The sequence below is a fragment of the Heliangelus exortis genome, chromosome 1 (assembly GCF_036169615.1).
Source record: "Heliangelus exortis chromosome 1, bHelExo1.hap1, whole genome shotgun sequence".
Lineage (NCBI taxonomy): Eukaryota > Metazoa > Chordata > Aves > Apodiformes > Trochilidae > Heliangelus > Heliangelus exortis.
Window position 1 is genome coordinate 22,753,444 of NC_092422.1, and position 15,630 is coordinate 22,769,073.

Below are 15,630 nucleotides of genomic sequence, written 5' to 3' on the forward strand. Positions count from 1 at the left end.
GATGACAGGTTGAAGCAGCTGTGAAAAATATGGACTTCCCTGTACATCTCATCCAGGCACAAACTGTACACCACCCACACCAAGGAGAGTGGCAGGGACAAGAAAGGAGCAATGTCACCGCCTCCAGCCACCTGCACCAGGGCACTTCCTGCTGACAGCTTTCTTGCTGCCAACTCTCTTTCTTTAAACTGTAGTAAATGAACACTGCTTGTGCTTTTTGGTAGTGGTGGTGGGGAACATGGAATCAGCTCTGTTCATCTTTCACCACTACAGCTTGGGTCAATCCGTGGCATCGCTTGCAGCCACAAAGGCACCGTGTGTGTTTTCAGCCATGGGGATGCATTGCTTTATTCAAGCTCTGTTTGCAAGATAATGGCCAAAAGCAGTGAAAACCAGAGTTACTCTTAAGCTTTCTCAGGAAAAACAGAGGCCCATGTAGGAAACAGCAAAACAATCGTGGTAAGTGGAAAATTAGCTATGCCACTTTCAATAAGCCCTGAAATGAGCATACTCTGAGCTTTGGGAACAGGTTGCACGATAAGAAATAAATTGTCAGATGAGGATTTGTATATATTTAAAATTCCTGTTGCTCTAGCAGATAAAATTTAACTACCTTGGTCAGGGTCAGATTGTGTAGAAATATACAGAAAATTATAACACCTCCCTTAAATTTCTTATAGTCACAACTTAACATGCTCACTAGCCACCTCCTCTCTCATTTTAGCCTATTATTTTTTATGTTTTAAAAACCTAAAATCCCATACACTAACAGAACACTGGCACATCTGTAAACCTTCACACAAGAACTCTGCTTATTAGAGAGGATGGGAGGTATTCTACACAGGTTTGTTATAATGCAATACTGTCACCATCCCTGTAAGTCATTGGAAGGGATGTTGTCATTTTAGATTCCCAGGAGTTCCCTTGCAGTGAGAGATGGACAGGTATCAGACTGGGAGCTGCCTGCAACACCTTTATCTTGTTCCTATGTAAAATATATATTATATTATAATTATAATTACACTGTGCCACAGTTTTGTACTCTGTGGTTTCCTGCTTCGCTCTGCACATGAGACCAGTGACCAAGGAGGTGATAAGGTAGGAAAGGCATGAATACAACAAGACAAGCTATTTTTTAGCTATGGGCTGTGATAAGTAATTAGTGTTGTTCTAGCCTTTTAGCATGTTTCTGTGTGAGTTACTTACATGTATTTTGTAACTGTGCAACAGACTAAGTTTCCCTTTAATACAGAACCTACCTGGCGGTATCACATTTTTATTGAATTCTTGTCATACATAACCTTCAGTTAAGTAAATAAAGGTTAACTTACATAAACAATTCCAAAGATGTTTGAAAGTATCCCAAACAAACACCATACCAGTGAGACAAGTTGAAGGTTTTTATGAGATTCTACCTGAGATATTGTTGAGTTTCCTTTGCTCACAGCAGGCTGTGGAGTGCTATGAATTTGGTTCCTATGTGTTGAGTGCCCCAATGCTCCCTCACCACTCTCTGTTACCCATACAACACAAATGCATGGGAGAAGAGGAATAACCATTGCTTTGCACAAAGCTGAAGACAGTATTCCATGTGCTCAGAATAACTCTTCCAGTTGGGAACCTCAGCCTGTGCAAGGAAGATGGCAGGCCCAGTAACTTCCAGGATTTGCTTTGAGGTAGTGGTGTCAGTCAAACGCTGCCTATAGAAGCAAGACTTCAGAGACAGCTTAAATGCTACAGTAGAAATGCCCACCATGTTATGGAAGTTGTATTTTAAGGGGTAACTAGTACTGAAAAGACAAGTGAGAAGGCTTCCTCATATGTGTCTATTCAGTTCATAGCTAGCAGTGGCAACAGGTTACATGCTGCCCAGTCTAAATGCTCTGTATCAAACACCAGTTAACATATGTGTGGCAAGATTTCCATTTGTTCTGATGAGTACTTGACCAGATAACAAAATAAATAAAATTGTGCCAGTTTCAACTTCTCCTCTTTTCACTCGTTTCAAAAAGATTTTATGGCTTTATTTTCTGCAGCTCCTTCTGTATGGGGATTGCTACATTAGTGCATATTTGAAGCTCTTACACTAAACAGAAGAACTAAAGATAAGCAGTCACAGTTTTGCATACTTGTTGCAAATTCAGCAATGCTGTGGGTCCCTCTTACTCTGTAACAGCTACTATTACACTTAGGAATTTCTAAACACAAGGTACTTCTACATTTAACCAAGAACTGAGGCTGCATTTAATGCATTAATTTTTTTGCCTCTCCCCAAAGATATGTGACAAATTACCCCCCACAGAAGTGCAGAGGAATTCAGAAATTCTTTGCAGGAGCACCTGAAAGATGGAAGAGTCTCTGGCCTGGGGAACTGCTTGGAACAGAAGAGATAAATGACCACTGGTGACACAGAGAGAGAAGGCAAACATCTTCAGAAGCAGAATTATGGATGAAAGATGAGGCACTGTATGCAAGCCTGCTGGAAAGCTGAGTGTCTGGAGATTTTCCAGTGTGCTGATTTGAAGCCTCTTCCATGGCTCCTATGCATCTTCCTTGATATTCCTTACCTTCTCAGCCAGGCTAAAAGCTTTCCAAAATTGAAAAAAAAAAAAAAAAAAAAAAAAGCCTCTAGAAGTTCAGCAAATCTAAAAATGCCTATCTTGCAGAGTAAGTTCAAATATTCTGCTGCACTGAAACGAATACCTGGCTTTAGAGCTTAATTTATGCTCTCATTTCTTCTGATATGTGCTAAACATTACACTTCCCTCTCTTGCAATGCTGTTTTTCTACAAACTAGAGCACTGAAGATATTACAGGTAGGTACCTGCTGTATACTGGAAGGGACTGAGATGTATAAACATTATTGGGCTGAAAGTATATATTAGGTTATATTATAACCTAATATATAAAATACATATTAGGTTAATCTAACAAAGTTAGCTGAAGCTGGAATTGCAACTGTCTTCCTGCTATCAAAGTAATTGCACATCTTAAGAATAAACCCCAGACTTCTAAGAGGACTGCTTGGTGCCATGATTCAGTAATACATCTGCCAACTTACCAAAAAGTTCTGTTTCATAGGTTAATAGAAGATACTGAACCATAGGATTTGTATAGCTTTGCTATCAGTCCATTGCAGCCTCTGGAAAGGCTTTTCCTGTATGATCACCATTACTAAATCATACTTTTTCAGCATTACCTGTTCCTAGCAGTTAGAAAGAATGGTTTTTGTTCAAAGGAAGGTTAAAGGCCAGAAAAGTGAAGCTATTAGGGCAGACAGGGCTGTGGCAGTAAGAGATGTAACCAAATGTCTCTCTGCTTCAGGGGTGTGAAAAATCAGGGAGTCAGAATAAAAGAGAGAGAGAGGTTGAAACACAACAAGAACTAATTCTAAGCTTTTCCCAAGTCACCCCAACAAAATCTTAACTGTTCAGCTCCATCTACCCAGGGCTTGTCCTCAGCCCAGAGACTTCTCAGCCAGTCCTTAGCACCCCATTCCCACTTATTTACCCCTTCATGCTCCCTGCATTCCCATATCTCCTACCTATACCAAACACGTTGAGACTCCTGATGCTCCCCTTCTTCTGATGGATGCTCTGCAGTGAATGATCCCTTGCAAGCAGGAACACGACTGCCTTCATAGCCTTGGTTGGACAGGCAAGAGAGAGTCCATGACCTCCCATCAGCTCCAGAAGCACCTCTCTGCTGGCAGCCTGCAGGCAGGGAGGAGGCAGCCCGGGCAGCTCTGCCTTTTGGCAAGCCCAGGCAGCTCTGCCTTTTGCCAAGCCAAGTTGTCTGATTCTGGTGGTGCCGCCAGCCTGCGTTTTGTGCTTATTGTACCTGAACAATACACCTGGTATTAGGCCTTTTGTGTCTCTATCTTGACTTGTAAAATGAATATCAAGATTAAAGGAAAGGACCGAAGGAGCAGAGCTGTCTAGTAAAAGGGATTTTGGAGAGGGGTCCTCTGGATAGAACTGAAAGCTGACTTTTCCAGAGTGCTGGAAGTGTGTTAGACTAAAGTGAAGGTTGATATTCCTGAGCTATACGTTACCCTGTGTGATCTGACACCTTCCTGGCATGGGTCAGTGAACAGGTGAGCTCATACTCTGTAGTTACACGTGGAACCATAACTCAGCCCAAGTCTGAAAGACTTTGAGTCTCAGTGTCACAAATAAATCAAAAAAAAAAAAAAAAGTAAGTGGGAGAAAAGATCAGGGCATGGGATTCTCCAGGGAGGTTTCTCTCAACAGGACAAAGACCCAAGGATGATCTTGCTCACCAGCTTTTGCACTGTAAATCTCACATCCCTTCCAGGGGGGTGTTTGGTGCTGTCAGGACAACTGTGCTGTGCCAGATGGTGTTACAGCTTGGTGCCCAATGGACTTTCCTGGAATGTAGACTGAGCATGTAGAAAGCAAATTTTCCAGCTCGTGGGCAACCAATGAGAAGCTTCTGCTGCTGCTGCCATTGGAGCATCAACTCTTCAGGGTTAATGGATCCATCTACCATAAAGGTCATGAAGCAGAAGATCTGCTTATGGAAATGGGTCCTGCTCTACAACCTGGTATGGATCACGAGGGCATGGAGGGGGATGCAACACTCCAAGTTTCCACAGGACTCTGAGTGGGCCAAAGCAGAGGTTACTGCTGGCCTCCAGTCTTGTTGCTAACCAGGCTTGAGCTTTTTACACTTAAGCCACAACAGAAACTGATATATAAGCAGCACTGGTAAACCTAGGGATCAAAAGGGAGGGTATGTAGAAGCTGAGTTAATCAATGTGGATACAAACACAATAAAAAGATGGTGCATCTGACATGGAAGAAACTGCAAAAGAAGATCAAGAAAGTAACAGTAAAATCCTGGTAGCATGTTTCTCCACCACCTGGTTAAATCACTGAATTTCAGTACTAACAGCTAAAATGTGGTCAGATAAAAATAGAAAAGCAAAAAGTCAACTTAAAGCAAAATATCACAAATTAATATATGATGCAGACATGACTCACAAGCAGCACTTTGCTTTTAGCTCACATACAAAGGGAACTTCCCTATTAAAATGGAGATAAAAATTTGTCAGTGCCAGCAGGCTGTTATAATAGAAGAGCTGCTTTAGTCCCCAAAATGGTGTTTTCTAACAATGTTCTGCCTCCTGATAAGGGAACACCAAAGCTGACTCAGAAAACTGAGCTGGGACTCTGCCCAGAGGAATAATATGAATCATCTAAACCACTCTCACAGCTCCCTCTGTCATTTTACTAAAAGCACTGTATCTGCACTTGGATCTGTGGTTTAGAAAATGTGGCCCAGGGCAGTATTTTTTTTGCTGCTATGTCAATACTTACAAGATCCAGAATGTGTTTAATGCTAGGTTGATGGGGATTTAAAAAATATCACTAGAATTCTCAAAATATAATTCTTGCTTTCTCTGGATAACATCTCACAGAAAGACATGCTTCAAAAACATAATTTTCAAGTGATGAAATCTCAGCTTCTTCACTGCCTCTTTCTGTGATTCCTCCTTTGACTTGTGCCAATATTAAAAAAAAAAAAAGGTTATTTATATTGAGAAAGGGCCAGGGCACCATATAAAAAACCCAGTTCTTACTGTGAGAAGTTCAGTAAGTTCACAGGAATGAGTCCTTGCTCAAGAAGCTTGCAGCCTCTACCTCTTTACGTGACACCCCACAAATAACCAAGGAAAGCACAACCAACTGTACAAAAGGAAGATTGTTATGAACATATAAAAACATAAATAAAGATTGTCCAGCTAGCCCCCAGAGGCTCATGAGGCTGATTGAGGGCTAAACAAATACTGATTCATCACAGACTGCTCATTTCAAAGTAACATCAGAGATTGTTTTTAAAAAGTATTTAAAAAAACATTTTTAAAAGCATAAAAACATTACTGAACTCTGCCTCAGTACTAAAAAGACATCAGTATGTTGCGGAATTCAGGTGGAATCAAGAAGCAATGGGTAATTTTCAAATATAGGTGAAAATATTTTCAGTGATCTTGCAGATGGTGTTACACATTATTTATTAAGTTTGGCTTAAGGAGATTGGACTGGCTTCACTCACCCAGACTAAAACTATCACAATTATGGGAGGAAAAACCATGTGGGAAGCAAGAGAAGAGAGATGTGCATATAATTTTTAGAACATTTTGCAGCTTAGAACTTCTGGAATTAAATTTTATATCAAATTTAAGGACAAGACCCTCTGTATTTCACTCTTCATCTTAAGCAACGTGTTACTATATTTTTTCCTCCGAGCATTTTGTAAAGTAATTCTGTCTGTCACCATGATTATTCTTTTAAAAAATCTCCCCCCCCCCCCCAAAAAAAAAACACATGGGCAAATGCTCTCCCAAGGGATGCAACTTGTTTTGACAAAAAAATGTCTGCAACAAACTCATTTTGCTGTCACTACATGAAGCCATTTCCTTCATGAAATAAGCTACACAGGCAAAGGGAACTGTTTGCTGTAATAACTGAACCTAGAATTCTTGTCCATGACGAGTCTCTTGGTCAGAGATAGGATTCTCTTCCATTGGCTACTCTGCTCTCATTTAATGTACTTATTTAAGACAGTTCTTCAGATGATACCACACCAAAGAACAAAAACCAACAAAGGATAAAACCCAGTTGGTCTGATGCTCTGAATCAGAGCAAAAAATATTGCGGGGGTGTGTGCGGCTCCGGAGGCTCCCAGAGGCTTGGTTTGGCATGTTCATGGCTGTGCTGTCTGGTTCTGTTTTGTTAAAATTGGTTAATATAACAAGATCTTATAGATATATCATCTAATAAAGCCATCCACAGCAGTACCTTGAACTTTTTGTAAAAAAAAAGTCATTGCTGCATTATTCATTTTATTGACGAGTGCACCCCGGAATCGAGTAATATGAGTTGCAAAATAAAGTAAAAAGTATTAAGTTGTTTAGTATAGCTAGAGGAAAAATGTGAGGACATGAGACAGAAGCAAAAGCAAATATCCCCAAAGGTGTTTTATTTTTAAAAAAATGTTCTTTTCATTAATCTGTTTTGAAGTAGGAAAGCTTTAGAAATGTTAAAATTAAGTTTCTCTTTGCCACCACTACTCCTGACATGTTGTAATATGACATGATAATAGGACAAATAGATTAGTTTTTATATTTTTAAATTAAATCAGGGAAGCTTTTTACCAGCATTAATAAGATGCCTTTTCTGAAACAGCAGAATATAATTGGAAAAGATGGGAAAATAGCTTTTAATATTAATTATTTCAGGAATCCCTATTATGAGGAAATTAACAAAATTGCTTCCACCCTGAGCTGCAGTGAAAGAAATTTTAAAATTTCCTGGAAGACTTAAAATATGATTTCTGCCATGCATCAATCCAAACCCTAGAGAAAATAGTGATGACATAAGTTATCAAAATTTATAAAGAAGGATTATTAACTTAATTTAAAGTTTGTTGTATGTCACAGATACTGGTCTAGAGATCCACAGATGAAAACAACTGAAGGTAGCAGAAGACAGCCTCTTTTTTATGTACTGAAGCTGTCTTGGGATAGAAGTGGCAGGGAAAGCCCTGGAAAAGACAAAACTGCTGAGTCTGAGTGGCTACAGTTATGGCAGCTGGGAAAAATCTTTCATAAAGCTGCAACCATAACTTGTTAAAGGATCCCAGGAGCCTGACCAGTCAGCCAAGACTTCCCCTATAATCTAAATTTAGGAGCAGGGCCCATTACAACAGGAGCCTAGGATGACCACTATAAATAGCTTATCTTTGCTGCTCAGATAAATCTTCCCAGTACTATCCAGCCCCAAACCACATGTTCTACCAGGAAAGACCAAAAGCAATCTTGTGGGAGCATTTGGTTTAGCTTGGAATATCTCCATTGCTGGAGGGGACCATCCTAGAGTGCTGGTGTGCTATGGGAAGCAATCAAAGTCTCAGTACTTAAGCAGGGACCTTTGGAGTATGCAGCAGCTCTTGGCATGCCCATCCTCACTTAATCTACAGATGCTATAGATTTGGGACTAAGTCTATAAGACTTGTTCATAGGATGTTTACCATTAAAAAAAAAAGTGCAGAGCATAAACAAAGCTACTGGAAGAAAAATGTGCTGCCTTACTTATTATTTTCTTGCACTTCTGGTAGAGTAAATAAATCAGCTCTGAACATTGCTCAGGAAGCTTGCAGCATGAATGTAGACTGTCTATAGCAATACTTTGCTTATGAGGCCCCATAAATCTAACTTAAATCTTGCACTGACCTTTTCTCTGAGTAGCTTTTATATTAGTATATGATTAAGTGATTGCAAATGGATGAAAACAAAGCTACTGAGCTTGTAAAGGGGCAGACAAACGTCCCAGCTGCCTCCACATCTCCTGACATTTTTCAGTTGGAGGCACCAGTTGAAACTGGGACATCTCCTACACAAACTGACTGAAAAACTTAAACCCAAACCAGTGCAAATAGGTGGAAATCCACCTTTTTTTTTGGTTTTTTTTGCTAAGGGAGCCTAAGTTCATGCTTCATATGCTGTACCCAGCTTCCAGCTTAGATCTTTCGTTTTTCCCCTACTAAGTAAATATGAAAAGGGGGAATGAGGTGGAATGCTCACTTGTGCCAGTGCCATATTACTACTTTCCATGTCACAAAAAATCCTAGTTTTCACCTGCCAAAAGTTCAGCAGAATTACTCAGTATTTGCTGTGTTTTTCTGCAGCATCAGACCATAAAGGGATTCGTGCCATTTTGCAAGACACACAATACTTACTATGTGCATAAACCTTCAAAGCATTTCATGACAAAACCATTGATATATTTTATATTTTCTGCTGTTAGCCTTTAAATATCTCCTCTGTTTTTAATCCCTGGAAGCTCAGCTGTGAAAAGCCTACCCCTCAAAAAAAAAAAAAAAAAAAAAAAAAAAAAAAAAAGCATAGTAGACTAAAACACCAAACAACATGGAAAAAAAAATTAATTTATGACTGACATGCACCATGAGCAGGGCAACCCAATCAGGCTGCAACAGTAATAAACAGGTTTCTGAATCTACTACTGGTTTCCACTACCCTGTTTGCCAGATTATTACATGTACAGAGTAGCCATCTGCTGAGGGAAGTGCACCTCAGTTTCAGCCTGTGACTTCATATTTTACCTTTTTGCTAGAGATGCAGACCTAGTTCTGTGTTCACCCCCTTAGGTGCTTGTACACTGTAATTAAATCCTATCTCACCTGCTTCTTTTTCACGGCCCAACATGTTCAGTTCTTGGAGCTGTTACTTCAGAAGACGTCCTCTCCTGTCTCCTAAATTAGCCTTGTTCCCTGGACCCCTTCCAAACCTTCCTTAGGGAATGCACCAAATTACAAACCTCTTGAAAGATTTAGAGGTTCCAGCAGGGCTGCACGTGGTGCAGTAATTGGGGAAGTCTGGCTTGAAAGGGTATGGCTGGCTAGGTTAAAGTCAATGGAAGTTCAACCCATGGGAAGATGAGAGGATCAGGGTGTAACAGGCTGAAGGCAGCAGGCAACCTAAAGACACCAGCAGGAATTCAGGCAGTGCCTGCTCAATATTTAGCCCTAAATCTAGGGCTAACTTTCATGGGTCTGAGTGCATTTTAATACCTGGTGTAAGTACTTATGGCTGTGGGGAAGCTCATGGAGTAATTGCAATTTGCTATAAGTGGTGTGTAGCCTGAGCATGTACAGGGTGCTGCAGGGCAGGAGGACAGCAAGGCTCCAGGGAGGGTCCCAGGGGGAGGCAGGGAGGGAGGAGCAGCTCTGAAAGCTGCTGGATTCCTATCTTGCCTGAATGCAGGCCCTAGAGACTGGATAGAGCTTCTGGATCCTGTCCTCTGAAACTGCTGGAAGTGGAGAGAGTGGGACAGGGCTGGAGCCCAGCATCCCCAGCTCCTCACCCCAGCCCTGGCTCTCAGGTATTCCAGTTTGGGATGCTGCAAGGGGCTGGACCATGAGGTTGTGCCTAAGTGCAACAAATGTATCACAAAAATAAACCAGAGGTGTAATTTTTTCTGAAAGCAAAAGAAATATTCTCTTTAACTACACCTGGTTGTTCAGTGATGGGAGCAAGCACAGTGACAGTCATTATCATGTACTGTGTTCTGCTGAACAGCCTCTTAATAACACCTGTGTGACAACTCATAAATGACATTTCTCATATACAACACCTGGTAATATGAGCTTCACTACACTCATACACCCATTTGTCTAATACCTCAGTCTTTCAGACATCTGGAGAATGATGTCCACCTCAAAAGCAAAAACCATTTTTGTGCTGTTTGTAGGAAGACTTTGCACTTTGTTTGCCACAGGAAATGGTGATGTCCTTTCTGAATTGTAGGGTAGTCCTAATCCCAACCTGAATATAAAATATTAAATAAAAGTAAGGGCAGGAAAATTAATCACAGTATTTACTCACATGAGTCTAGAAAAAACAAGTTATTTTAAAAAATGGTAAAGGTCTTGTCTAGTCTTTATCTGATAACTGTATACTCAGACTCCTAGCATCACTCTTTTCTTCTAAGTGGGATGAAGAAATATACCTGCAGAGTACATCTTTCCATAACCCACAATAAATTGTTGTTCCATAATTTTTTAAATGTTATGGGTGGGACAAATTTCAGGTAATTAAAATAGTGTCCAGTTAGTGGGACAAGTGTCAAGGAGTTAATGTCTTTGCAAAGGATTAAAACATGCACAATACCAGAACTGACTTTACTAAAATGTTTTAGTGAAAGTTGGAGAGAAGTGATGAAACTTCCAGCACAAGTGGTGGCCATTCCTGGTTGTTTGACTTACAACATGACCCATGGACAACAGACTCTACTACTCTCTTATGAGAACTGCACCTGATCTGAAGGAGCTTGCAATTTAAATATGCAAAATAAGAGGTTGAAGAAAAATCAGTCATAAAACTCAAAGTCAGGCAGCAGGGATGTGATAAAGTCAGAAATTGCATAAATCCATATGTTCTTCTCATTTGGTTTCATTCAAGAACTCCAGCACTTCAGTTATCCTCACAATGCAAGCAGAGAAGTAGCAAATGAAGGCAAAGTCATTATCACTATATCTAAAAGGTGCTAAAATCCAATTGTCATTATTTAAATGAGTTTTAAACAGGCTTTGAAAAGGCTCTGCAAGGCTAGCTAGAGACTTGGTGGCAAGTCCAGTACAGTTTAGGAAGCCCAGACATGGTTACAGCCACACTGCTGCTGAATCAGTCTTAATGCCACCTTCTGAACTTGGTCCTTCACTGCTCCCTCCAACTTCAATGCAGGATTCAAAAGGAGAGTGCCTGCTCCATTGATGTAAAGCCTTCTCTGATTTTCTGAAACTACATTTTCACTTTTGTTTGTTAAAAGGCTTAGTGCTTAAATCATTTGTTTTAACAGACAAGAAAATGTGTTCTGTTAAATATTCCTACAGTGTATATACAGCCTGTTTAAATAACCTTTTTCCCATCTTCTCTGTAATCGGAGGATTTGAATTCTAATGCAACACGTTCATGCTAGAACCTGATTATATCCCAGAGCTACAATTGTGAGTGGCATCAGTCCACGGTATCTGACAGTATTTGCCAAAAACATGTCAGGACTCCCCTATAGTTCAAATCACCCCATAAATTCTACACTTACACAACATCGGTGACCTCATACACAAAGCATGCCTTAATGATCAAGCAAGTGGAAACGTTCAGTAAATACATTGAATGTTTGACATTGTTATCAGTGGGTGTTCCCTGGGTCTCTTGTGAAACAATCCCAAGATTAATGCAAGGCCAAGAAGTGTCGGCCAAGTGAAACCCTTAAAAGTTACTTAGGTAATTTAAAGAGATGACAATATTTTTCTGTGCTAGAATTCAGCAAAATATTTCTTAGAGAAGTACTGACAAAACAACAAAAAAAAATTTTTTTGAACTGTGGGTTATATTCATTGCTTTGATTTTCTTTTAAGTCACTGCTACTGATATTTGAAGCGAGGGGGACTATAACAACCTCAAGAAGAGTTCTGAGAAATTAACGATTTAAAAATCTAAAAAATCTTTGACTGAGTCCATCACAAGAATCATGCTCAATTTAGACAATTATTTCTGCTTTTTAGCCTCTCGAAGTCTGGCCTTAGAAATATTGTCAATGAAAAAGGTTGATTCCAAAAAGCAAAGTGCAGTGCCCTATCTGCAGTACTTAAAGACGTAGCTACTTCTGTTGATTTCCATGTCAGCAGGAGGCATTGTGGTCTTGGTTTTTCTATATCAGACCTATGGGATAACATCTCAGGCCCACATAGACAGGGGCATTTGTTCACATGAATTTAAAAGACTGAGCAGCGTGTAAATCCTTTAACAGCTTTGTGTCACAACCACCATGTGTAGCATTGCCTTTCTTTTGTAGTCTTTATAGGAACTAAACCCTGACCTGTAATATTACAAACACCTGATTATGGACCCGATTCGTGTGCTGAAGTGAATGGGATAACTTAAGTACTTTAAGTACATGTACAAAGAATATACAGGGCAGGAGCTGAGTTTGGAAATTTCAGGTTATTATATCATATCAATACAGAGACCTGAGAGAGACAACAAAAAAAAAAAAAATAAATCCCACAGCTAAACCTATCCACAGCAAGAAGTGCAAAACTGATTTTCTGACCTGCTGCCTGGCACTGAATCAAAAGCATTGCCTGCCTGCCTTTGCACTGAGATGATTTCCATCAAATAATTCACATTCATAAACAAAAGAGCACAAATGGAACACCACAAATGAGAGATCTGCAATGGCCTGAGCTGAAAAGAACTTACTGCCTAGGCTTACAGGTACCTGTAGGACCCTACAAGTTGGCTATAATCCTGCTCAAGGTGGTGGTAAAAATGATGGATTACAATCACATGTATGTGCTCTACATTACTAAGTAATGAGCTGCACTGTACTACATGTTTTGCATCCAGAAATGTCAACTTATGTCACTCTTTTTATTCATCTTTGTGCAGCAGAACATCATAGTTTGATAAGTGACATACTCAGTTCCAGGGCAGTGGCATTGTACTGAATCTTTGGTTCAATTGCTGTGTAAAATGAAATATTTATATCAAAATAGTCAAAGGATTCTGCAGATAAAAATACAATCAAGCATGAACCTTCTTTAGCAGAAGCTTCCCACCTTCTCTCCTTAACTTCAGAATTCAAAACCTCACAGTGTCAATGAGCACATTTGAAAGTAAAAACGTGTGAGAGGAAAAGCTCTGCAGTCCCCCTCCCAGCAACCCTTCTGTTCTCAGCTTGCTCTTACTTCTTACATGGCCTTAACCTAATCTGGTGGCCTGACTTTCAGCAGTGCCCACATGCCTAAAGAAACAGAAAAACATTTAAAGGGCTGTACCAAACACCCACACGACAGACACTTGTCCTTTTTGCTTGTGTTCTTTGGGAACAAATGAAAACCCTCATGGTGAGGAAAAGCTTGAAGTTCTTCTTCCTTAAGAAAAGATCCAAGCCTGGACTGAGAAATGAGTGGGCTGTTGTTTGTTCTGGCACTGGATCCCATGGCACTGAATATGAGCAACCTGGTGCATTCTCTGGCCCAAGGTAATGTCTTTAATCCTCATCCAAGATAAAGCCTATTTTCAGGTTTTCTGTCCAATTTTCAACAGGTTTTTTTCAATTTAGGGGCTTCATATGGATAGCACCTTACTGGAATAAGTGATACTGGCTGTTATGTGATAGATGATGGCTCAGTAGTGATTTTTAATGCAGGTAAAAGGCAATATAACAATAAACAGAAAATATGCTTATCCTATTACAGCTAATGCCAAGGATAAAATCCTCTGTGACTGCTCCCCATGCACACAAACCAGACGCTGTCAGGCCCAGCTGCATGCCTCATTTTACCACTTTATCCAATTCGTCTTCAGTGAGTAAGTGCATCTTGTCTTGTTTCTAATCTAATTCCATCTATTATCCAAGATGGATAATTTCCAGGGATGCAGTACAGGGATGGGAACATCTGCAAAGAATAAAAACTCTCTAAATCTGTTTTCTGAAATATGCAGCCCACGACTCTTATGCTTACACTCCTTCTGTCTGAGTAGGGCTGCATACACAGAGAAGAGGAAAACAAGAGGCACAAGCCATAGTCTGAAAATCCAATGTTTCTGAATCCCACACGACAAAAGTAAGTGTATAGCCTGCCAGAGGTGATGGTATGCTAAGACTACTGCCTACAGCATGTACCTATATATTTACTTGCACTCTTTGCCTGTCCAAACCTCTGTTTCTTGCCCTGTGTTAGATGGGAAGCTTATTTAGGCAGCTGACATCTGTTGGTTGTGTGCCTGCATGGCAGCTGAAACAGGGGAGTCTCAATTCATAAGGGGTGTCCTATACCAAACAACAGCACAAATTAAAATGGCTCTGTGTAAAAAGGACACGTGTTAGGTCATTGCCTACACAAGGTAACACAAAGAATCAAACTGCCCATGTCTGGAGGGGCAGAGGTCTCCTCTCTCCAGTGCTCTTCTCTCCCCATTTTTTAGCAGCTTCACAAGAAATTTTCTACCTCATAGTGTCTCAAAATTAACCCAGTGCTTTAACTGGGTAGTGACTTCATTTTGAACTGAGCCTGAAAGAGCAAAAGGTCTCCAGGGAAAGAAAAGCAAAATTAAAAATCAAGGAATCAATCCTCTTTTCCAAAGGTGTAAATCAGCCTTTTTAAACTCATGGCCCCAAAGGACTTGTATATGTAATCCATAAAATTGTTTATTAACATAAGATTGTTTATTAAATTGGATGTTTGTTTAATGCACTGGTGTTCATGTGCTTGCCTCATGATAAATCTTAAAATGTAAATCACCCAACTAGATAGATTTCTGGACATTCAGATTTCACGTACAGAAGACATTAAAGAATTCCTGGTTTAGCCATTAGCACTGTTTTAAAGGGTATTTACGGAGTCAGAAATGTGTCTCCTGCTTCCCAGTCCAGTGGTCTCAAACACTGCAAGATGAAGATGGGTTTAGGCCCCTGGGCTGCCTCAGCTGCAACCCCTGCTGCCTTCTGCCCTGCTTGGGGGACAGAGTTCTAAACCATGTCCATGCAGTGCTTGGGTCTTAAGCCCATATTATGGTTTGGGTCCCTCAGGAGACTCATTTTGACATGCACCTTCCACACCTATTTCTGGACCACAGAGGGCTGCAGTGACCAGTGGTGCCAAGGCCATCGATGCACATCTCCATGCTGCAAGGAGAGGGGGACAGCAGAGTGCACTTTTATCACAGAGCTTATTGTGCCACTTGATGTTTTTTAAGGTTGTCAGAGCTGGGATGCTGTTGAGCTCATTCATCCCACAGAAAGCAGCAGCATGATGGAGCATAAAAACACAACACTGACACACAAGCAGGCTGCAGCTAATTTAGAGACAAAGCTAAACATCTGTTCCAAGAGCCAGCTCCCTAATGTATAGATGGGAACACTAAAGTTTGAAACATTACGGGGTGTTTAACCAGTACTACACCAGCTGTTAGACATTTTTGGCAGTGGTGCAGATATTATCTGGCAAGTTCTCATGAGCAGCTGACAAGAATGAAGAGTGACAGATCTAAGAAACAGAAAATGCCAACCATATGGC

The 15,630-nt window shown here is 40.4% G+C and overlaps 1 protein-coding gene across 10 annotated transcripts in view; it reads right to left on the minus strand.

Moving 5' to 3' along the window:
- STARD13 (StAR related lipid transfer domain containing 13) overlaps positions 1-15,630 on the minus strand; it is a 291,307-nt gene that overhangs the window by 256,997 nt on the left and 18,680 nt on the right. For 5 of the 10 annotated variants that reach the window (XM_071737404.1, XM_071737389.1, XM_071737360.1 and 2 more), the window contains one exon: positions 13,297-13,352. The exons of 4 other annotated variants lie outside the window; for them this stretch is intronic. The gene's annotated coding sequence lies outside the window, so the exon portion shown is untranslated. Of the gene's footprint in view, positions 1-3,544; positions 3,613-13,296; positions 13,353-15,630 lie in introns of those variants that run through there. One more of the 10 variants, XM_071737396.1, reaches the window with a different exon arrangement.